The 25901-nt window shown below is 40.5% G+C and overlaps 1 protein-coding gene across 1 annotated transcript in view; it reads right to left on the bottom strand.

The window, feature by feature from the left end:
* Positions 1–25901, bottom strand: part of LOC131460626 (receptor-type tyrosine-protein phosphatase gamma-like) — a 355572-nt gene that overhangs the window by 85183 nt on the left and 244488 nt on the right. The gene's annotated exons all lie outside the window — the stretch shown is intronic.

Genomic DNA, 25901 nt, shown 5'->3' with positions numbered 1-25901 from the left:
CTGAAAATCTTGCACATTGCCTCTCTGTGATCCTTGCAGAGAGGCAATGTGCAAGATTTATGGGGGAAGATCCTTCCCCCATAATAAATTGTAAGTGAAATAACTATATATTCTATACAAAAAACAACACAACAGAGGTGTGATACACATCTACTCATCTACTTTTATCCTAATCTGGCTATCACATACAATACACTTTTTAGATTTCCATACTGGATTTGAGTGTGAACTGAACAAACCACTCACCAACACAAGATACCAGTGACAAGACATTCAGAATATGAGTGGTTGTGGTACTCTCTATCACGATGGAGTCTTTTTTTCACATTCATTCAGATAACAGACAGATTTAAAGAATATAAATGTATAGTTCTTCCTGCAACAAATGCACAGAGTATCCTTCATTCTTCCATCACGTCCTATAGGATTTCGTGCTGTGGGGATTTTACACGCACACGACGAGAGAAGCAAAGAGTTTAAATACTGCTGATGCTGCTGGTGCGGGGAACTCAACCATATGAAGAAATAAAGCTGTGAAATGTATACATGTAACAATAAAGTAGTTTTTAACGTTTGCATGAGGAATGACTTAACAAAAAAATCTGGATGTCACTGCTTATTTTGTGGTAAAAAAGTTGGGAGTTCAAAGTGCGCTCACTGATATGCAGTGTGTGTGGTTGATGTGCAGTGTGCACATATGCAAATAGAGCTGTAGAACCGTATTTCCTCCCACTTCTGTTTGTTGTATTATAATTAAGGTCTAAATAATAAATTTCTAATGTATGAAACAGTAGCAGTGTTTGCACAAATAAGTCTCACCAATAAAACCAGTTACTAGCTTTGATGCAACCGGATCTTCTACACATTGCTTTTTCTAACTTTTCGGAATTCACAGGGAAGGTTACATCGTGTTAATTCTAAAAAACACATTTTAATGAAATGAGAAGTTTTGTATTGTGCAGTTTTCACTCCACAACCACTTTATTAAGGGCAGTTGTTAACACAATGAATCAGCCAATCACATGGCACCAAATCAGTGCATTCAGACAAGTAGACGTGCTGTAGAGCATCAGAATTAAGGGGAAAAGGCAGCATGAATGTTGTTGCCACATAGGCGGGTCTTATTTCAGAATCTGCTGATCTACTGGGCATTTCTTTCACACGCAACCATCTCTTGAGGTTAAAGCAAATGATCGGAAAAAAGTATCCAGAGAGCAGAAGTTCTCGGCTTGTTGATGTCAGAGGTCAGAGGAAAATGGCCAGACTAGACAGACAACAACAACAACAACAACAACAACACTACATGCAACCACTCATTAAAACCAAGGTAAGCAGAAGACCATATGTGAGCATGTCAAACTTTAAAGCAGAAGGGCTACAGCAGCAAAAACTGCAAACTGCAGTGTATCTTACTCATAACAAGCTCAATGAAGTGACATCACCAACTTTTCGGTGGCATCTGGAACGTGCGTTTGGGATTAGATTGCCTATTGTGTTGCAATTTTGGAAACAATGAAGGTATGTTGCATAAAAGGAATGGAATACATCAATAAATAACAGTTAGTAAGATGTATTTATTGCCAACAGGCCTTAGTTTGGCTATTTTTAATTATCCACGATAAATGGCATAGACAGACAATTTTCATCGGTGGCTAAATGTAAACACAGATAATGAAAGAATGATACAAACAAAGACAACTGTGAATGCAAAGGTCAAATAGGCACCATTGGTTGCCATGGTGAGATAGAGTAAACCATGTGCGCACTGCGCGTGCACAGAAACTGTTTTGCATGCACATGCGTGTGCATTATTTGTAGTGAAAGGCAAAGCACCTCGGAAGCGCTCTCTTTGCCAAGATCAACACTGTCAGTATCAGTTGTGTAGCAATTTCCTCCAGCCTGCTAATCCTCACATAAAGAGCTCTGTGCATTGCTTTTTGATCTATTTGCAGAGTAAACACTTGTCAAGCAGCCTGAGTCTGTTTGGTGAATTTATAGCAGAGACAACTAGACTGGAACAACACATTCTCCCCACACTGGTATTAATTAAAATCATAGTCAGGGACTGAGCAGCGGAATGCAGCAGTGAGACAGTGGCTCAACCATGAGAATGAGTTTAAGGTGTCTGCGTGGAAAGCGATAACAAATAACTCTTCTGACTTTGACGCCCCACAAGAAAACGTGTTACTAACCACCTTGTCAAACCTGAATGATTGAAAAAAGAAAAAAAGTTGCCAAGTGTTAAAAATTAGTTTTGAAATGATGTGCATTTCAGCAACATCCTCTGCTCTGAAACGTTGAGAGCAAATACATACACACACACGCGCGCACACACAAAAGTTTTATTCAATCAAAATGTAAAAAATGGAACAATTCCTATGCTAACAGTAAAATAGCATTTTACTCTATAGGAGACCAGGCTGTATAGACTGAGTCCACCTGCATTAGAATGCAATATCAGCAAATATAACACAATTGTGATGATTTTATTGTGATGCCTCATATACGTCTTCATTCAACTGCAGTGACCTCTTCAAAAGCTTATAGTGGAAAAGAGCTGAGCTTTGCAGGAGGCTAACTGCATTGTCACTGTAGTTCTAAAGGCAACCAATCCGATGGTGTGGGGTTTATCACCTTAGCAACCAAGAAGATGGTGGATAAGTTTGCTGTGGCAGTGTCTGTCTCCCGAGCTGCACAATTACACATATAGAGATGTGAATATGAGAAAATGAATATGAATAAATGTAATTAAAACAATGCAAATAAAGGGAAACAAATGCATTTTAATTTGACGCATGCAGTGCATATACCGTTTGGAGAGTTTGTGTGAGGGTAGGTATTCAACTTTAGCAGTAATTATCACGTTGTTTGTGTGACTTTTTGAAACTTTTCGTGGGACTTTGGCTGCACGAGGCCTCAACACAGAGTCATGTGGAGTCATGTGTGAAGCAGAAATAAAAATGTTCCACAGTGAGTCTCCATCCGAGGTTAAAAAGACTGCCGAGAGATATTTGCGAGGCTGGAAATCTATTAGAGTTAGTTGAGTCAGAGAAGCTGAGTAAAGTGCTGCAACTTTTTCTTCATCATCATCATCATCATCATTATCATCATCTCAGTGTGCAGGTTTCGGTTGCTTAGTTACAGCACCTGCATTAGGAACAAACCCCCCCCAAGCACGTTGAATATAAATGCCTCACCTGATTAAGTCACACTTCCTGTGATGTATACATTAAAACAATAACCCAGTAATGGTTGTACTCTTACACTCTTGGCTTCAGGCAGACTGACTCCCGCCGACCGAACAAGTATAGAGTTTAGGCTCCTTTTCATTGACTTAATTAAATAGCTGTAGCTGCTGTCCCACGGTGACGGGAATCGATACACATCTCTAAACAAAGAAAGACGCTGCATGAGGAGGAGCAGTGCTCACTTCATTCATTAGTGAAATCCTCTGATGTGGCAGTGATCGTGTGATCGCCCTAAATGGTTCACTGCAAATAGTTATCTTCATTGACATTCATTGACTTATAGCAAATGTATAATATGCAATGATTTAGATTTAAAATATTTGTCCTGTTTGTATATCAGTCGTTTTTTCAGTATTTTCAGAAATTTGATTGACTTATCCAATAAAATAATATTACAGTGTTACAGTTTGTAACAGCAGAAGCCTGTCACATTTCTGTAACTTGTGGAAACGGCAATAAAAAATAGTCTGAAATGTTATACTACGCACAATTTGAATTTAAATTTTTTTTTTACGAATGGGTCGAATCCACTGAACATAAATTCAGAGACTGTAAATTACAGACACAAAACAATGTGGAAACAAGGCATACGTTTTTCAGAATACCAGGTAATTAAAGATAAACTGTGGTTTATTTTTCTTTTTTTTTGCAATTTTTCATAATATTTATCTACTGTTTTCTTGCGGACTCAAATTATGCTCTCTCTGGACTGAGGCCGTGTGTTGCAGATATTACCTCCAGGTAAATCACTGCATTCGTGGCCCACCACTACACACAGATTTAATATTTGGCCCACAAAACACCTCTTTTTTCCATATTTATATAGAGAAAAGCTTCCATCATGCAAACCACAACAGCGGGGTGTACAATTCAGACCACCAGCAACAAATATCATTGCACTGCTGTCGATTCATGCTTGATGATAGTGAGCTGTACCACTGATGAGACATCACATCTGCTGCGGTTAGCCTGCAGCAGTTGCTATGTCTAAATATAAGTATAAAAGAATACAGAAAGTTTCAAGAATTAGAACAGGATTGACTCTATTTATATACTTCGCTGTACGTTTCCTAGCCATGTTCATGCTTTTAAGCCTGCTAAGCCTCACTCACACTGCACAATCTTCAGTTCACGCTATACAATTTAAAGCCTGATTTTCTGGTCACCCGTGAGTTTTGCAACTTTGAGGTAAACCCTCCTGATTGGCGTGTGATTGGCAGTCTCCAGCCCGCTGGTGTGAACTAATGAATGGTGCAATTAAGAGGGCTTGTAACGCCTCCCCGAAGTGTCACAGATCCTGGTTTTATTTGCAGGCTATGACAGCTCCAGCTACTCCTGTCATTCAGGGAACAGGAAGGGTGGATGGTGGCTGAAACCCAAACAGTTAACTTTCGTTCACCAGGGAGAAGGAAAAGGAAACCACGACAATAAAAGTTCAGTGGACAGCCTGAAGACATCAAACCAAAACCATTGTTCCTTTGGTCACTTCTCACATGAGTTTTCAAAACCACATGTGATTTGGACACAAAGATACCGTGCAACGTAAAGTCCACTGCAAGACAATTTGTACCGTACTTGTAATTGTATGGCATGTCTTTATGGTGCATTCTAGTTGCACTTTGTACGTTAAACATGCTAAACAAAGATTTAAAGATTTAAATTTGAGGCTACAAGTGAAGAAAACTATGACTTTATACAAAATGATGGATGAATACAAACACAACCAACTTGAATTATATGCTCTTCAATAAAAACCTACCGTCTGCGCAGTTTCTAACACCCATGCAGTTAATAGACGCAATAAATGTACTTGTAAATGTACATCATGTTTCGGTCTTACAAATATAACATGACAGAGAGCATAAAAGATGACAGTTTCACAGCACTGAATGTGATGAATTGTATTTTATAATTTCCTTTTTGCAACAGCTTGGTATAGCTCAGCTCTGTTCAAAGGTGATGACAAATACAGTCATGGAGTTCCAGAGGAGAGACTTCATTTTCTGGTAGGCTAAAGTGTTTTCTTTGCCGTGTTGGTGCTGTTTTTTTTTCTAAAGATGCAGGCATGTTCACCCCGTGTTTAAATTACGTTGTTTTAATAAAAAACAACAACGAAAAATGTCCGTGTAGCGTCTTTCTGTGTTAATATCTCATGTTACAACCATACGCGGCGTTACGGGTGGGCCCACTTTCGTCCGCGGCCCACCCGTGATCACGGACGCTTCATTCAGTGCTAGTCACGCGCACTCACTCGTCGTCATTCATAAAGTTGCATTCATTAAGTCCTTTGATAAGAGATTGAATCCTAGCGCCGCTACTGGTTACAACATGAACACCTGCGGCCTATTATTTTCTTTTAAAATGTTTGTGGTACAGGTCTCAATTTGGATCTGATCAAATGATATAAGAACTCTTTTATATATTCTAGGAGTGGGGCTGTTGTGATATTTTGTCTGTGCGATGTCTTTAAACTGTGTACCGTGCATGTGAATATCCCCCAATGGCAACGTGTTTGGTAAGTTTGTGAAATATGTAAGCGCTCTGTCTGAGGAACAGAAGCCTGCTTCCCTCTCAGCAGTTGTAGGGGAAAGCACCTCTCCTTGAAATCCAAAAGCCTGAGTGGGAGGTATGCTATTGCGTCTGGAGGCCAGCTGTCTCATCAACAAACTATTTATTGTTTCTGTTCTCGGGAAAACTCTTTGGCGAGGAGAGAGGAACCCCCCGTAAAGGTAAAAGGGGGCCAATTTCCTCCTTATGTCAGGTCAGAAGACATCATCTCCCAGCTGAGCTACAACCTGTAATCAGAGGAGGGCTGATGGCTGCAGGTCAACACATTGGTTAAAATTCTTCTTCTTTTGTGCCCCGTCATTCAAGGGTGAAAACCATCACATCAAAAACACAGATAGCCTGAAAACCACGTAATATAGTTAAAGGCTCTTATTTTTGTTTCATTGCATGTAATTGATCCTCTTAACTCTGGTTACGTATTGCAATTTTGACTTTGCACATTTGTCATCCTCACCCAAGTGAAGGCACTTTCACACCAATCAAAGTATAGTGGAACAAACAGTGGGAAAGTAACATTTTGATCATTCATTAAAGCTGCTGTCAGTGATGCTCTCTTTTGGCAAACTTTTGAATTACTTCCTGTCCATTGCTGCTGTTAGCATTGACCTCCCTCTTCCCTACATTTCCTCATTTGGTGAGAGGGACGGCTCTCTCCGGGCTCCTCAGATAAAAAAAGTATCTCCTACATTAACTGTCGAAGACTGATAGCGTTTTCACACCGGCAAGCACCAGCCTGTTTCTGATTCAGCCTCTCGTTCCATTTGGAACCTTGGTGCTCTCAATGTGCGAGTTTTTTTTTTGTTATTCCCTCCATCCATCCATCCATCCATCTTCCACTGCTTTATCTTACACATGAGGGGGCGCTGGTGTCAATCCCAGCTGACATAGGGCGAAAGGCAGTGTACACGCTGGACAGGTTGCCAGTCCATCACAGGGCCACATAGAGACAAACAAACATTCACTCTCACACTCACACCTAAAGTAGAGTTCTCAGTGGGTCGGGACGGCCCAACAAACCTGACCGGACCCGTGGGTTCGGGCCAGGTTCGGTCCGAAAAATTCTGCAAATAAGGCGGGTCGGGTCGGGCTTCCTTTTTCCCCTCATAAAACACATTTCTTTTGTATCCATTTCTAATCCACTTCTTCACATTTCAGTTTGTAAATGATATGTTGTTTGATGTGAATCATCGCTGTTCACGTGTGGTGAAGAGGTGGTGAATCTGGCTGCCTGCTTGATGGAGAGGGGCAGACCTGACACCCCTGCATGCGCACCACTCCACAAAGCCGCAACATTCCTTTGGCTGAAATTCAACCAATTGCGTATGCTGCCCGCTGACCAAATGGCAAATGTACAACAGTATGTGAAGTCCCGCCTGTTAGCAGCCGGTACCGGAGGACCCAGCTGACGCAAGCACCAGGAGACGGGTGCTGCGTCAACACCCTCTCCCGCTGCAAATAAAACACCACGCTTCGATCAATGGGAAAATGTATTTCGGACTGGGTCGGATTCGGGTGTAAAGGCCCACGGGCTGGGTCGGGTCGGGTTGTAAATTTCAGGCCCATTGAGAACTCTAACCTAAAGTCCATTTAGAGTGGCCAGACTGTTTTTGGACTGTGGGAGGAAACCGGAGAACCTGGAGACCATGCAAACTCCATGCAGACAAGACAAGAGTGCTAACCACTACACCAACCATGTGGCCAAATTTTTTGTTACGATTTTGCCATTTTCACTCGTATGTTGTATTTGCTTGAAAAATATCCACCACACCTGACAGCTTTGAAATACACAACATTCTTAACCTTTGTCCTTTGCACACACGTGTGGATAAAGTGGAAATGATCATTTCAGTTCAAAGCCGCAGTGGGGAAGGATCTCAAGGGAAATCGCTGCTTGCCGTTTAATCCACAGACCCACAAAACACTAGTGTTTTGGGATGGAGACGCCCCCTCCCACCAGATGAGCACAGACATGTGCTACAAATGCAACCGATTACTGAAGGGAAATCACTCCATCTCTAGTGCTCGGTGCTGTCCATATTTTTTAGGTTGCTTTGCTGGAGTAAAGATATTTAGCAGTTGTATTCAAGGGAACTATTCGCAGAATAGAACAGCCAATAGGAGGGCCCTGTGTCTCTGAACTGCTCTGTGACTGGTCAAGGCCAAATTTGACAAAGGCTGTAAACAACACCCAGAGGAGGTGCAGATGTTTTATTCTCTGCATCACTTGATTAACAAGCACCAAAGGGAAGAAAAACAAAAAACAAACATGTTGTACCTTTAACCAAAATGCTGATGTTCAAGTAGAATATTGGAGGTATAAACAGACGTGGTGTGGTTTCTGTGTGCAAGTGTGTGTCTGTGTCTGTGTGTGTGTGTGTTTAAGATCCTTATCAAACACAGATGTGATGTAGTGTAATGTAGCCAATGAAGCATTAATATAAGGGAAAGTAAGCACAGAAGACAGCCTCTCACCATGAGCAGACTGCAGTGATGAATCAGGCAGCCTGCACCGCTGACACCTTAATGCATCATTATTATAGATGTTCTAAGTGCTTTCTGAGGGAGGGAACAACGAGCTGATTTAAAGCTAACAACTCACCTGAAAAATAACTGTACACACATACATTCATTCTACGATGTTACACGATTCTGTTATCTATCACTGTGAACAACTCTGCTCAGTGGTGCAGTGACGCTCTCTCTGTCAAATGTTCTTTCTCATTCAAGATATTTTAAGAAGTTAAATCCAAAACTAAAAGAAATGTTGTCCTGGATATGCAACTACTAAATGTAAGCAAAGCAAATTTTGCAGGTCAATGTAGGTATGTTCATATTACACATCTGATAGAGTCTTTATAGCCACCATTTTTAATGAATCATCATGCCAAGTATAAACCCTCCATCTTCCATGACCTACAGACTCTCATGTGAGGCAACTGTAGTTCCTTATTTGGGAGCAAGAACCAGCCCAAGGGGGTCATAATCTAAATAAGGGGATGACTTCATTGTTAATAACAAACAAATACATAAATACATTTTCTTATTTGATTGTACAGAACACTGTTATGTGTCTCTTTGGGCTTTTGAGTAGATGAATGATGCAAATGATTGCAAATAATGATACCATCCATCTGGTAATGGTACAGTTAGTTTATTGTCCCCCATTCGTTTTCACGGTTTCTGTACATGTATATAACATACATTACATATATGGCTTTGTTTTGTTTAAGGTGGAGATGGCTGAAGATATTTAGCAAGCTTTATTGCATTTCATACTTTTAAAATCCCCTTCGTGAAGCTGGAAATGATGATTTAGTGCGTGTGTGGTGTCCTGTGATATTGCATGTGCGATGTGTGTGATGGCCTCGCCGTTTTGTTCTTGTAGGTTTGGAGTTTGCAGTGTTGGCGTTTGTTTTATTTCTTTGTGTGTTAACATTTAACACACGCAGCGTAGAGGCATGACAGATGTTGTTTACATTGTTACACATGCACCACCACTGTCCCCAACACCTCTACTTAAGAATTTGGCATGAAATATTTCTGTTATAACAACACTATATTGTTATAACAATACAATAACATACCAAAAATGCAAATCTTATGTAATGTAATTCAAGAGTGCAGTTAAGTTGTTAGGGAACATAATGTTTATGAGACAAGCGTTGGTATGCAATATTTAGGTTCACATTCAGGAAAGGCACAGGGCTGTTGCTTCAGGATTCATCATAGCAATCTAATTTTGCAAGTCTGCCTTATGTCTATGTTGTCAATTCCCGATTTTGTCTAAGGAGACAATGCATTTGAGTCCAAATTGTGATTAAGCTCCAAAGATTCCGGTCATTTCCTCCACTTTCGCAAAAACAGATGTCTCTTCCCGGCAATATTATGCCCTATTTCTTCCCCTCAGTTGGTTTTTAAGCATCACTTTTTCTGAAATAAACTTTGCCAAACCAACGGTAGCAGTGTGGCTGGATCTTAATTCATTTTGGATTTGGCAAAGAATATTACTGAAGTCAGTGTCGGCAAAAGATATTTAAATTTAAGTGTCAGACACACAAGCATGTCTGCCTCTGGGCATTGTGACCATTAAATGTTTTCTATGGCTTTTTTTTGTTTTGTTTTGTTTCTTTTTCGACAGTTGGATGTTGCTGCATTTTGGTCTTGTTTATATGAATCTTGACATCAACCCGAGGTGTCAAGATTTTTATATCCTTGGCAGGAAGCTATAGCTGGGCTTTTATTAAAAAAAATATATAAATAAAGTTGTCACTCTCCTTTTGTTGAGGATATTATTGTGAAATACGACATACAATGTCTTGTTTTGAAGCTCATGAAGTTCGCATGACAGGTGAGCCCAGGGGGACGTACAGTCCTGTCTTGTTAACTCGGATCTCATCCCATGCGCTCTCATGTTGCCAAGTTTACAGTCAAAAGGGAAAATCCTGTGTGAATGTAGAGGCAGTTTAAGGGCCCACGATCAAACCGGCGTCTATAAAAATGAATGAAAGAAGTGTTTTTAAATAATTTCAAAAGAACATGTAGGTGTGTGTGTAGCAGCGAAATGAGTTAAAAGGATATATGAATGGATATCATTGTTATGTTGTGCAAAATGTAAGATTTCTATAAAAGAAGCTTAAACATTTTTCATTCATTTGCCATTTCTATTTTTTTTTTTTGCAGTACCTGCAAACATGCCATTATCAAAAGTTAAGTTTTGGCACAAAGTGTGCAGTAGTTGACATTGTCTGGGCTTGAACCTTCCACCTACAGCCCAAGGGCCCTCGCTGTAGGGATTGCATGATCAATCTTCCTGTGCCAGCATGGGTTTCTGGTTTCCTCCCAGTCCGGCCATTTGCACTGTAATTTATTTAGCAACTGTTAAGGTCCCATCAATGTTTCAGTGTAAGCATCTGTCTCTCAGATCAGAATCCTGAGTGATCTGATCACAAGTGGACAGCTCTGAGTTTCAATGTGAATCCATGCGAATGCATCTTTAGCGTATGTTTATTTAAATGTTTAAAAGCAAACTAATCCACCCGCTACATGCATGGTAACTTTCAAGATAGTGTCATGGCATACACTGAATACTAGTCTTTATAAGTACTTTAGGCTTTGAATGCAAATGAAAAAGAACCACTTTGCCTACATAAACATGATGCATAATACCAACGTTGAAACATCTGTATCTATACACAAGTCCACTGTATAACTTTAAAGACCCCCTCTTCAGCGACTGTCCACTGTGAACTGTAAGCATTTCTACACTTCTCTGGGCCCATAGATTGATTTGTTTTTATCAACAGATGATTTGTTTTTTCTCGTGGTTAAAAAATGATTGTTTGGTCGCGCTGGATGCATATATTTTAATGCCAGTGTGAACGGATGAAATGGACACTGTCCAGTTGCGATTGGATCTCTCTGGACGAATGTAAAAACCCGGTCTCTGTGTGTCAGCTCTGCTATAGATTGGCACCCTCTCCAGGTTGTCCCCTGCCTTCCACCCACCTTGCTGTGTCAGCTGGGACTGGCTCCAGCTCTCCTCAAGGATAAGTGGTATAGCTAATGGAATGGAATATAAGAATGGATGGAGCACAGGTCACAAAAGCAACCTTGACTATACTGTACATTATTCTTGTCCATTAAGGAAACACATAATGCTCCTCCTTTTCGTCATGATTGTGTGGGAAATGTAATGTGGAGAAATGTGTAAACTAAAGCTGTGTTTCCAAGGAGTTCAGTTCTGTTTGCTAAAGTACACTATGTGTTATTTCGTATTAGGAATAGTACCAAAGTAACTAGCCCCAACTATTGCATTTTTTTGGTACCTTTCCCTTGCGGGACCAGAGTAAAGTAGTACCGTAGAGTCAGCTGGATGGGTCCAGATGTTTACTACTCATCTGGAGTAGGTCTTCAATAGTTTCTATTTCATTTTAAGTCTATATTAAAAGATATTTGAGTGCAGTACCCAGTAGCAGTCTAATAAATCATTGTAGAACTGATTGGTATCATGTATTCACCTTCATAATAATTGGATGAATGTAACAAGGTAGCCGTTTGGTTTGACTTCACTCTTAGGGCTCGTGTAACTCTCGTGTCACTCTCCATTAAACAGTTTAGAAAGCAAAAACTCTCATAAAAGTAAAGGCATTCGCTTCAAAGGGGTGTCAGCACTCCCACCCTCATCAAGGAACGGCGTAATGGAGAAACCTGCAGATAAGGAATATTTTATTGCAATTAATCAGCCGATTTAATATCAGATGTCTAACAAGAGATGCTTTAATGTGATAGCACTTTTCACACCTAATGTGATTTTTCACATTGCTAACACTCACCACTAGAAGGAGATATTACACTTACATGCTGCACCCAGGAATACACACATGCACAGTCACGCACACACACACATAGAGACAAGACAAGAACTGAAATCCTGACCGAAAAGAGAGAAAAATCAATAACAATGTACAGAAGCAGTGGAAAGAGGCTTAAGTATTTCACTTCTGAGTACTCTCAGAGAGGAAGAGGAACAACTCAGAAACTAAGTAAAAACTAAGTAAGATACATCGGAGCTCTCAAACACTCTTCATGTGGAGTTTGTGTGTAGTTATGTGTTTCTGTTTCACACCTGACAGCACAGTAATCCCCAATCGGCATCAAGCATGGAACGATAGGCAAATTGCAGGGTCACTGCTTTTGAAATTAAAATCAGTCAAGTCAAACAGTTGTTTCTTATCACAGATGGGAAAGATGAAGAATTTCCTTCTCAAAATAAATTAGACATCTCCTCAGAAAACACTGTAACAAAACACTTCCAACACGCACTGTTATTCTTCCGGAAAATCTCTTGCCGTTTCACCATTGTGTTCAACATTTGTAATGCACATACTCAAGATTTCTATGAAAAAAATCCCTGCCAAATAATAAAACACTGGATGTGCCGTCCTGAAAAATGGCTAATAAATATCACTCATTTTCTGTCAATCAGCTTATCAGTTGCAGGACAAATTGATTCAGCGCTTTTCAAATCTACAAATCTACAAATCTAAAGACACGCAGACAGTTTCCACTTTAATTACAAAATGTCAATATCCCAATGAAAATTTAATTAAAAATGGGAGCGAACATCATGATTGTGATTTTAATATGATAAACTGTGTATTCTATCAGCCTCCGCTTTGGAGTTGCCGGGAATTTATATGTCAATAACTGGAGGCAGGTTAATGAAATAGGCCGCAGGCTCAGCACATATAGTCACAGATAACACCGTATAGCAGATATTTCCCAAACTATTCTGAGGCAAATGTTTATATAATGTCTGTTTCCAACCATAACACAACAATTATGAAAGTGTCTCAAAAGAAAGCTCTGCTGCCTTAGGATGCAAATGTAAAGCGAGAGGCTGGAAGTGCTGCCAATGACTTTGTGTTATGAGACCAGGACTCGATGATCCAACCCAGAGGGAGTGACAGATCTGAGGCAACATAAGCAAAGCTTGGTGTGAAAGAAAGCAGACAGCAGAATGTACCACATGGACTGTATATCCTGAGAGGGAGAGAAAGTGAGGGCATAAAATGATGGTTTATCGCAGTCACCCTCTCTCTCTCTCTCTCTTCCTCGTTCTGATCCACATTTTGGGGGTTTTGAATTCCCCGGCCTCGCTCAGCGCAGGAGAAAGGGCATCTATCAAAGAAGGTCATATGACGTGGTGTTGCTGGTTACTGGTGCAACACACTCGCTGCCTTTCATCTCCGTCAGTGCCATTGCTTTACAGAAATGACTAGGAGTTATGAGATATGTTTAGAGTATGCTGCGACCTAGTGCAATCTATCTTAAAAACCCAATTGAAATGCATTACGTGAGAAATAGCCCTGAGAGTCAGCTGTGGCTTTTTCAATTTCAAGAGTGTTGCTTTTTCATAAAAAGCCAAGTACGAGAGGAGGGGGGGCGGGGTGATATTGCTTTTGGCACAAACGGGGGAAAAAAAAAATAAAATTAAAATTAAAAAAACAAACAAAAAATGGTGGGGACTGACCCTATCAGTGAGCCATATTATTAAAAATGGTTTGAACGGACTCGGCAACTGGGACAGCATCTATTTGTCCTCTAGGTAGCATTGGGCTTTTAAAGAATTGTTCGGTGTCATTGAGGCACCAGGAAATATAACATTATTTTAGGGATGGCATGTGTTCCCTATCTGGAGGGAAGGCCAATCATAAATCTAAAAGAAATAAATATATATGTGTTAAAAAAAAAAAAAACAAAGGCAGTGCAGCTTGGCAGTCATCAGTTATCTTTTGAAGGTTTAATGGAATGTAGCAGGCTGGGAGAAAAAGCAAAAAGTAGAGAGGGGGGGATATAAGAAAGAAAAGGCAATAAATGAGGAGAGCACAAACAGAATAAAGTCTGAAAGGCTACATTTAAAAATAATGCAGGAAAAACTCCAAGGATACAGAGCCATAACTAACAAGATCAACAGCACAGAGAGAGAGAGGGAGAGAGAGAGAGAGAGAGAGAGAGAGAAACATTCCCATCAACATAATATGGTTATATACGGAGCACCTCCATGTGTTCGCCTGCAACATCCAGTCACATTGATTTCCTTAGCGCTGTTATGCTACAGGAGAAGAGAGCAACTCTTCACTGCCTCTGTCTGTCAGTGTGACAACACATCCATGATCCAGTCAGTGCTCCGGCGACTACCGCATCACCACAGACAGCTGACAGCTCACCTCTCCTTTCATGAACAAATACATTCTGCAGACACACTCATTAATGCACACAGGCACTTCATTCATACATGATTAAACCATGCATTCAAATTCCTGCCTCAGCCTTCAGTCTGACAAAACACTGTTCTAAGGGTATGTGAAAAATGCCCAAGTGTCCTATCACTCCACACCATGCACCGTGTGTCTTAGTTTCCATGGTGAGGTCAATCAGGTAGAACCAATATACTGAGCAGCCACCAGGGGGCAGCTCCAATGGTTGTAAAAATAACTCTGAAAGGAAGACTGCGGAAAAATGTGTTTTTCACTTGATTTATAAAAGCAGTTCACATTTTCCTGTGGTGGTAATGGTCTCAATATCTAGTTTTGGGTCTTGTTCAATAAAACATGATGTCCATTTTGAAACTTATGATCCCATTTAGAGGAAAATAGACGCTGAAGCATGGCACATATGACTGACAGCGGGAATCGTCCACGTTCCAACTGCAAAACGCCAACATAGCATTGGCCAAATTGCAATTCTAGATTCTTCAAAAGTGAAGTTCAGATTTGTTCCACACTGTCTACACAACCTTAATTTGTACATTCCATACAAAAAGTCTAGAAAGTTACACTTTGGCAAATAGTTTGTGCCATAGGCAGATGCCCATGAAAAGTCCACCTAGCAGCAGCAAAGAAGTTTTGTTGCAGATATTTTGTGAACAATCCACTATATTTTTATCCAGAGCAAGATGTTTGGCAAACATCTCGCCAAACAGTTCGAAATCTAACGTTGGAAGATTTGCTGGAAGTGGTTATGGAGTAATGAGGACATTCCGGTGTGTTTTAATGGAGAGGATGTTACACACAATTAAGAAAAGCAAGAAACAAACATATTTTCTATAAGCCCTACCCAGATGCATATCATGTATGTATTTAGTTTCATTTAATTAGAATGGGGGCATTGTTGACTATAAGTACATAAAAATGCCAGATTATACCCAGCAGCTAATATTCATCTGTTGTCCCTTTGGGCTGCTTAATGATACCGACTGGTACAGAAATGGTTATCATCGTCCTTAGAAGCACCATGAGCAGTTAAAGCATGATCATGTTATGCAGGTCTATAGGCAGTCAAATAACTAATGTCATTTTGGTTCAGAAATGTAAGATCACACAAATCTGTGGTTTGTAGAAACATATGATCGGGGAAAATGAACTGCAATGCATCAGCTGGGCTCATGTTATCAGTTCATTTCCATAACACGAGTTAAGTTTTGACAGTAATAGCACTTCATATGATGTGTAATTTGAAGCATCTCTGTATACATCAGGGCTTTTTTTCCCAACTCATTTAAGCCTTCACTTTTGAACCTGACCAAGCCAGAGAGAATTTGATATTAAAATGTTGGCATTGCTGGATCCAAACAGGTTTGGCTGGTATCAGGTGTCCACCCTTTCATGCAGAGGTCACACTTCAGGTTATAAGCACGATTACAGCCCGATCCATGGTTCTGAGAGCCATCGGCCCTGTAATTGATTGTTTTATCCTATGGAGTGTGTCGACAATGAACCGCAATCAAAGCAAAGTTGGGTAAACCTCATGACCCCATGTCAGAAAGACTGCAATGTTTGATTTTTATTCTCCGAGTGCTTTCCATGTACAAAACTAACAAGCTTAAGCAAGCGCTATGGACATGCACAAGTGGAGAGCGAGCAAGTAACCAGAAATTCTCTTTGAAGGGCGGACAGTGAACAAAGTGAGGAGGCATCCACAGTTGTGTTTTATTTTCCGTACACAACACAGCAAGTATCACACATGCACCAATTCATTTGACATTGTTGGTTTACAGTTTTCTCTCCGCATGTAATGCTATCACATCTGTCTGGTGGGTGATTGGTACACGTAATCACGTGACTATTGGTCAAATCGCGCCAAATTGTATGTGATCAATAATCTGACACAGTGACCCTCATAACAGTCAAAAAGACTGATGATGAGCATCTCCAGCATAGAAACAGTGATGAAGGACTGAAGCTGTTGACACAGTGCTTTCTCTCTGTAGCTGATAAAGACAAGATATCCAACCAAGAGTCAATGGTGGTACAGATTCTGCCCTTTAACAGGCTGAGATACTGTATGCTGCAATGCTCACTGAGCACACTTGGAGGAGAAGAAGAAACCAACTAATACATACTAGAAAATACTGTTAATACTGACATAAATGCTCTTAACAATTGTGGTGTTATACCTAAAGGATACACAGAAAAACACAGTGAATGCAAATAGAATTTTGCTTGTTAACAAGAAAACTCCAAAGGGCACCTTTCAACATTTTACATTCCCTCCAGGCATGAACCTGAGATGGCAGAAATCGTACTTAGAGGAGGCAAAAGCCTCAACTGTAAAAGCAGTGTTTATATTAACCCCGACTGGAGCCAGTGCAGAGCCAGTGATAGGTAACAGCCACGGACGGAGTATTGCACCACAAAGCTTGTCTGCCTGCTAATGAGCAGCTCTCTGTGTCCACAAGGTATCGGACGAGAAAATCAACTCTGCAGCTGTGTGTGCTGAGATCTGCAGAGAATAAATGCAGCTTTTTGTCGCTTGTTGTGTTGCCAGTTCCAGTAATGAAGAGGAGAAAGTGTTCATCCATTTATTGTTAACCATTGGCAAGTATTTCCTGGGCATACTGAGAGGAAAGCAGCCACATCACCAGGGGCTGAATTCATTTCTGCTGCACAGAGATTGAATCCAGTGCCTGAGTTCACTCTTTATGCCCTTCATTCAGGGAGGTGGAAAGAACAGACCTGACTTTTATACGCAATGTGATTGCTGTAATTGGAGTGTAGTTTACTCAGCAATAAATATCACATCAACAATATGCTCCTGAAAAATATAAATGCAATACTTTTACTTTTACTCCCATGTTTCGCAAGTTAAAAAGTTTTCTGTAAACACAGAAAACTTCTTACTTAAAAAAGTGACTGGTCCAAAGTACAGCTCTACATCATGCTTTAAGTTGGCTCAGGAAAAGGCAAGAAAATTGAAGATATCTTAAAACTTTAACTTAAATTAATGAAAAATGGGAGCAAGTACGAAACTGTTGCCTATACGTTTCTTGCTTGTATATCAAAATCTGGTCGATAGGGACCCAAAAGCTTCTTTCAGGTTAATAACACCAGAGCTATATTACTTTTCAGCTATGCTGTCAGGCAATATATTTATATATTACATCCAGTCTCTCATTGTTTTTTTAGCCACGGTGCTTTGTTGATGTTGGTTGAGTTAATACAATTGGACTTGGGTTTTTCAGCAACAAATACCACATCAATAATATATCAATATCTGTTAAAGGGCCTGAAGCTTATTTCAGTTGATCACAGCTTTAGAGGATCTCAGCTTTATAAGAGATACTGGTGTATATCTGGGAATACTTAAAGCACGTTTATTTGTCACAGTTCCTCAATGCTGCGAACAATATGTGCAGACACACTGATACCGATATGTTATTGCTATAAAATTGGCTTTAGCAATTAAATATTAACACTGGATGCAGCATTGTAACTATGCCAATGGTTTTGAAACTGTAGGTCCAATTTCTGCTAGAAGACAAAATATTGTGGAAAATATTGAAAATGATTGTCATGTTAGCTTTTAAATATAAACAAAATTCTATATTACATGCAAACCGTCGTGAGTTCACACAGCTTCACATTGCGCTCTCTCAATGTATAGCAGTGTTGGATCTCATCCCGCCTGCACACAGGAAGTGATTTGTTTCACGTCAAGATGCACAAAAGCAAAAGTAAGATGGCTACAAACAGGGTTTAGCGTGAATGAAAACACCAAGGGAAATTTACAGAAGTGAATTCTACACCTCAACCGAACAATCCCTGGGCCCTGAACATACAAACTCTTCCTCAGTCTGGTCTGATAGTATTGCTTGACAGAGTCCATTTTCAGGGTCCAGTGTGTAAGTATTAGAGACATATCATGGTGCGATGATAGATTGTAACAAACAGAGGACTCAAACCAGCAATCTAATCTAATTCTGAATTGAATGACTTTTCTCTTGCTTCCCAACAACAACAACAATCAAACAAGTGGCTGTCATGCTCTGTCAGGTTATGCGTCTTTAAGTGTGTTATCAAATATGGTGTGTGGCCTCCCATACGTTGCAGCTGACATGCTACATATCCATGTCACACGCTTTGAAAAAGCTCCACTTGAGTGCTAAGCCAGTTTACTCTCTGCATTTTATGACCCAAATGAAATCAATCAGTCAGACACCTAAAAACTGGCTCATACTGCGCGGTGGCTAAAACACTGGAGCCTCCCCAATAACTTCCATCTCCTTTCTGTGTCTGTTCATCTGGACTGTCCAGTGTCACTGTTCCTGTGCTGATGAGATTTGAGCTGATGTAATGAACAGCCGTGTGTTGCATGATCATGACAGTGGCAAAAACCTCTGACAGTGCCAGTTTGCTGAAGTGCTTTTGATTTGTTTGACAAATATATGCCAAATAAAAAGTTTACCGTGCCAGCTCATGAGTCCCAGTGAATGATGGTGTTTGCACTGAGCACACTGACTCCAATATTGTTTATTTTGTCATTTGCAGTCAGGAATTGACTGCCAGAAGCAATTAAGGAAACAAATGGTACCAAAAATAGAGGAGCATGAATTAGGCCGTGTCATTATTCTGCATCAGGCAGGTGTTGTATTTCTCATATTGTGAGGAAAAGAATGGTGTGGTGATGCTCTCCTCCTTGTGATTTTGTCTGCGTGTCGGTGAAGGGTAAATTAGGAGATCTCTGCCCTGCGTTGTGATTAAACAAGGTCCATACAAGAGCTTAAACAGCTCCACAACAGGTTGTGTAAGCGGAGCATTCATTTCAATAAGGGGAACACACACGCTAACAATCACACACAACAGGAAACTGATGGAAACAAACACTTTGAATACAGGGTTTTGCAGGAAAATAGTACGTACAAATGAAAACTGCTACCCGGTGTTATCATCACTCATCTGATGATTTAGGGGCCAGGATGTGCTTTCCATTTCCCACGCAGCAAAGGTTGATGGGAAATAAAATCCCATTCATCAATGACACATCTTTATCTGTGATACCTGCAGCAAAGCAAAGAGAGGAAATGTGTGTGTGTGTGTGTGTGTGCATATGTGTGAATGAGCGCACAACACACACACCGCCTGTGCTCTCAGCCCCCCTATCGCGTGTTAATTTACAGTGCCTTTCTTATCTAGGCAGGTGGGTAAAAGCTGGCAGAGCAAGTTCTAGAGCCACACACACTCAGCCCTTCCCCCTCCATCTTTTCAACCTTCGCTCCTCTCGTTTATCACGTCTGGGAGGCTTGGGAGGAGGTTGAGATAAAAATGAGCCTTGGCAAGAGGCAGTCAGACAGAATGGATAGCTTAGCTCCTCAGCCAGCTACAGCGCTGATAGCACCCTCACCTGCTTGAGGGGACAGGTGAGGTCCCGCAGACTAGTATACTGGTTTACTGACACACTGGGGTGCATATCGTAATGAATATGAGTGTGTGGTAAGTTCGCGACTGGTTTCAGATTTATGGTGGGTGAGGGGTAGATTAAGTTGTCTCTCAACTGGAAGCCCAAGTTGCTCCTGACGGCTGCGCTGGCAGCATGTGAAGGTGCATAAAGAGCGCCGCACATAAATGCACTGTATGAATGTGAACGGGTGAATGGCAAAACTGTAGTGTAAAGCAGCACTGTGTGGTCATCAATACTAGACAAGCACTATATAAATACAGCTTTTCCATGCGAATGTACACGCCCACCGTTTCATTCATAAACGAGTCAAGCCTTTCATGCATGTATATGTTTCATATTCACTTCCAGTAGTGGTGATTCATCACTATATTAGTCATAATATATATAATATATATACTGTATATGTATTGTACAGATTTCCTCGTATTATTACCTCAACCAATTTTCTATGGCTACCATCTTCTCTGTTGTCTCTTTTGACCGAACCAAGATCGTGCACCAAACTGTACAAATTGTACATCACTTGGACTAACCTCTGCGCACAGTTCTTTGTGGCATGAATTTGTATAGCCTTCCTTTAAGCTCCAATCATCCATTCTAGGTGTTTCCATGTGCAAAACTGTTGTGGTTTTTTTTTTTTTCTGGCTTTATTTTTTTAGGAAAAGAGACTCTAGGGACTGCTGTGTGCGAAATTCCGAGGAGTTCAGCAGTTTCACAAACCACTCGTCCGACATCAGTTTATGCATGCCAAATGTTCCTCTTTCTCCTGTGATTGATAACTCTGTCTGTTTGCCAATAAATGTGGTATATCGCCGAAATCACAGCTTGCTGGTAACAAACTGGACATAAAAAGTTCGACAAGAACCTGCACAGGAAAGTTATTATGCTATGAAACTAAGTGGAATTGGCAACAGCGCTGCAGAGCAGAGTTTGGGTGATAATACTCGGATTTAAATTTAATGAAGGGAAATTGTAAATAAACAGCCTAGGAGTGACACACATTGTAGAACTCATTACTTCCCATGTTCACCGTGGTGCATTGCAATGACTGTCAAAAATAAACTCAGCTCTCTCTTTGAGTTTCTAAACTTTTTTGTCGGTGTTTTAGGCGCAAAGACAAGTAAACACCGGTTTTCTCCCATTAATACAAATGCTGATGTCATCCATCCTCCATGCTCCCTTCCTGGTAAGTTTCTTAAGTGTAAACAAGATGGTTGTCATTCTTTTCTGAACAATTAGGAGGTCTGTGGTCATCACAATTGACATTACAACTACTGAAAACCTGCACATATACATCATTCTCAGGTTAAACAAATGACTGATCGTAAAAAAGCAAATAAACTGCTTTCTCTACCACCCAGACTGAAATTGCCATAAATACGTAACTGGCTCTCAATGTTGTGTGTGTTTTGTCGTGGTTGCGGGTTGTTGGACAGATTTCAGGAGGTATTGGGTGAAAACCTTGAAGCTCTGCTTGCAAACAGCAGCCTCTTGAAAAGTCATTTTCAACTATTGTGTATGCGTGCATTTAAAACTTTTTTTTATTTATTTATTTTTTCCCACTTGACCTTGGGCCTGATTTAACAATCCACGATCCACAATCACACAAATTCCTCAATGAGAGCACCTGCAGCACCTCTACTGTGAATATAAAGCACAGAGCGGGTACAGGACATGGGAGTGAGCATACCCACACACACACACACACACTCGCACAGGACCCGCTGGGTGTGACACACTCCGGCTCAAGACCCGTGCCGTGCTGCCTGCCAGTGCTGTGCTTAGCATATTAACCACAGCATTACCGTTTAAAGCAGCAGGTGGGGGAGCAGCGGGTCCCTACTTCATCATGCCATTCACGGGGCTCTATTAGGCTACAATTACTAAATGGCAAGGCTTGTAAATCATACATCATTCATGCAGAGAAAGAAGAGAAGGCACACGAGCAGCACAGTCTATCTTCACCACCGCCCACTGCAAGGCAGTGAGCTGCCAAGGTACGAGGTGCAGGAGGATAAGGAAAGGAAGGGAAATGAAAGGATGGGATGAAAAACCAAGGATCGGGAGGCAAATGGGAGTCCAAAAGTAAAGATAATTTTTAGTAAATAAAATAAGTAAAGATGCACTTAAAGGAAATTCAATTGAAAAGAAAATAACAAGTGTAGGTTCAAAAAAAAAAAGTGGGAAATGAAATGTTACAACGCTTCTCTAAAAGTGGAGAGTGTATTTTTATGAGGCCTGCTGTGAATGTTTATGATCACCAGAATGAGAATCATACTGCTGCTGGTGAACCAAGACCTGTCACTTAAAACCACCATTACATCGTCACCCCACAAGGTGCATGCGCATCTAAAAGGGCAGGTTGACGGGAAATGTACTGAGATTCAATCAGGCTTCCCACGCAGTCTATTTCTGACACCGCAGGAGCCTTCCTCTCCCGGCACCCTTAAGAAAAAGAGCGACACAAAACAAAACCAATAAAAAAAATACAAATCTAGAAAATGAAGCCTATAATCACATTTCCCCTTCACTTAATATTCGAGCAAAACAAGCTTGATCATTCTACCCAGCACGAGTTACATCACGGGACTGCTGACAGGCATTTAGACTGTTCCTCCACCTCCTCTTGATGTTATTAAAGTTGTCATCATTTCTGCTATTATTGATGTTGAATCTGTCCCTGTGGTCTTCACTGTGAAACAACACCGCTACGACAACTGCTGTGTGAGGCTGCTCATTGAAGCTGACTGGTAATGTCCACATGGTAAAATGGTAATGTTGGACTGCCCCATTTAATATTGGGCTGCAATGTCATCTATTATCACGACTGATTAATCTTGTGTGAGTTGGTCATCCATAACAAGTGATCAAATTGTAAAATATGTGTCCAAAACCTCGGAATGTTGACCTTGTAGTGTTTATTTGTGAAATAAATAAATGCAATGATTTAAGATTTGCTTAATTGTTGCAGCCTTAATATCAGGATAACCATCGTCATATATAGCTAACAAAACAAAATGAGTTTCCGGCCTCTTTTGGGTTTAATCAGCTGAGGTAGATGGAGATTAGTGCTGCAGGGCTTTGGTCATAGACCTGAGTACCGGACAAAGTGAATTGTTGACCTGATGATTTTGGTTAACTGAAAAAGTTAAAGTGGATAAGTCAAGTTCATCTCTCAACTTTCCTGAAACACAAACCACATTATTATAAGCATGTTTAATCAAAAGCCAAAACCATTGACATGCTGAAAGTTCCACAGGTTCAAATAGGATACAAATAATGTTTGTATAAAAATGTAGGTCGTCACGTTTTTTAAGGTATGAGGTAATGAAAAATAGTCAGTGTTGTGATTTGTGAGTTGTTTATTAAGTTTCAGTTCCGAAAAGGCTGTCTAACAGTGAGAAAAAAATGCAACCCTGAGGTTTCATAGACTTAAGTATCCATAGATTTGACTTAGTGAGCTTATTCTTAAATGGCAAAAAAATATTCTTTGTGCCCCCACTGGCAACCACATTTTTAGTGGTGACAAGTGCTTGTATCTCAGACTGGTTCCTGGTGCCAGCAACATGCACAACAAAGTAATTGCTGCAGCTAAACAAACTCCCAAAACTATCGAGTCAACCTACAGTTTAAACTGTTTTGTGAAACTGCCCAACATAAATTTAAATGTATTTATGCAGAGCCCTCTAAACTTAAAATATCTACACAACACCATCTACGTACGGGAATAAGGGAAGACAAATTCATGTTCAGCATTAAAAAAAAAAGGAGCTTGGTTTCTTAATTTGGTGTGAAGCATTTCCCCATTTACGTTAGTGTCTTTGTCTTGTTTTGATCTCACCCTTGATAAAAAGCATCGACTTTTTTGAATTCTAATCATCTGCGGAAGCAACATCTCAAAGCCCCTGAATTTAGGTCAGTTGAAAAGAGACAGAAATGCTGTGCCATGACTCACAATTTGACAACTGGGGAGATCTTTGTGAATCATTCTCTACAATATTGCTAACTAAAGCAGAGCAGCCCATCATGACTAAACGTGACTGAGAGGAGAGGGGTAAGGAAGTAAGTCTGCATTGTTAGCTCAACTTTTATGAAACTAATTGCCAAAGCAGGTTCTACATACATTTTCCTTTTGACAAACCACATAAAAATAAAAAATAGCTATAGGAAAACATTAAAGTGGCTTATTATAGAACCATAGTTACCGTAGTTACAGTAGTTTAGTACTAATCCCTTGACTGCAATCATGTACATGTACACCTTGATTCTTGACCTGCAGGTGAAGAAACAACCAGCGCAGCATCCACTGCTGATACACTTTACATCAGACTGCAGCCCATCCACTGGAACACATCCTGAAGTATGCGAGTACATGAAGGCAACACCTATAGATCTTGCTGACTGGCCAGCACCGTCTGATGCACTGAGAATGCAATTAGTCAGAAGGTCATTTCAGGCAAACTCATTAAGAATTGCTTCTACTTTTTTAATATGGAAAAAAAAAAAGCTTGTACATTTGAAGAGCAATTTTAATATATGAAATAAATATTTCATATTGCATCTCGTGGTGATCCAGTTGTGGTGGGGGCACCAGTTACCAATCTCACCTATGGCAACAATGTCATCCTTGATCTTTCTTAATCTGACCGCTTAACCAGAGAATCTGACAAACTGAGACAGAATGAGAACTGTTCCTCTAATTATATTCAAAATAATTACTAATTATTTTATTTCTAAGATTAATGTTTTTGTCTTCTGTCTTGCACGGAATCACTGATTGGTGGATGTGTTTTACGTGGAGCATTAAAACGACAAATAAAATGATCCTTGAATGCGATTAGTGAACAGGGACAGTACAGAAACAGGCAAGCCGATAGCTATAAGTGGAAACATGCGCCATGCTCTCTGCGGGTGCATGCATGCGAGTCCATATATCAGTTTTCCATTCTCTCTCTGCAGAGAAAACACTGTGCGGTGTAGCAGCAGACAATAACAGTGAACCAGGTGCTGGAGAGCAATCAAAACATGTGTCCCTATCTCACCACGGGTGCTGTGGCTATGATGCAGCATCAGAGAACATGCTGAGGGAATGTTACAGTGTCGTAAGAGCAATTCACCCTTGATACACAGGTAGCACATGTTTTGCACCCAGTGGTTAAATTTCCTCTGCTGACACACAGTTGCAGTAAAACAAGATTTTTTTTCAACGTTTACATAACGTGTGTGTGTGTGTGTTAAGTGAAATTGAATGTTTAAGAGGCCAAACTGTGTTTGAGGCCATCCATATCAAAGTTAATCCAAATTTGTTCAAAAAACACTTGTTTTGCAGCCATCTTCCTTTACTGGCACAACGTCGTTGTTTCCTCTGTCTAACTTGACTCATAGAAATCCTATCCAGGCTGTCATCGGGCAACACACGATCTAAACACAGCTATACCAAGAAATACGGAGAGAGAGAGCCGTGCCGAGCTAATAGGCTTGATCGGAATTGTGGGCACTATAGTGTTAACGTTTCTAGGTGACTTTAAAGCATGCACAAATCTTGAAATCTTTGTATCTGCCCTAGGGAGAAAAAAAGTTTGGGAACCGCTGGGATACACAAACAAAGAAGGAAACATTGCACTGAACCTGCAGTTGTAAAAATGATGTACAGCACTATAGGTATATGTATTCACAATGTATCACATTCTCCGTCCAGTGAATCACAGAGCTGACTACACCATAATCAAGATTCTGTGAGGCACTCAGCCTCCTTCGCCCTGAGCATGCAGGTCACTGCTTTGTCATATCTGGAATTACTTTTACCTTTCTTGCTACTCACACACACACACACACACACACACAGGT

The sequence above is a fragment of the Solea solea genome, chromosome 6 (genome assembly GCF_958295425.1).
Source record: "Solea solea chromosome 6, fSolSol10.1, whole genome shotgun sequence".
Taxonomy (NCBI): Eukaryota; Metazoa; Chordata; class Actinopteri; order Pleuronectiformes; family Soleidae; genus Solea; species Solea solea.
The sequence above is the reverse complement of the archived record's forward strand: the minus strand, read 5'-3'. Positions and strand labels throughout refer to the sequence as shown.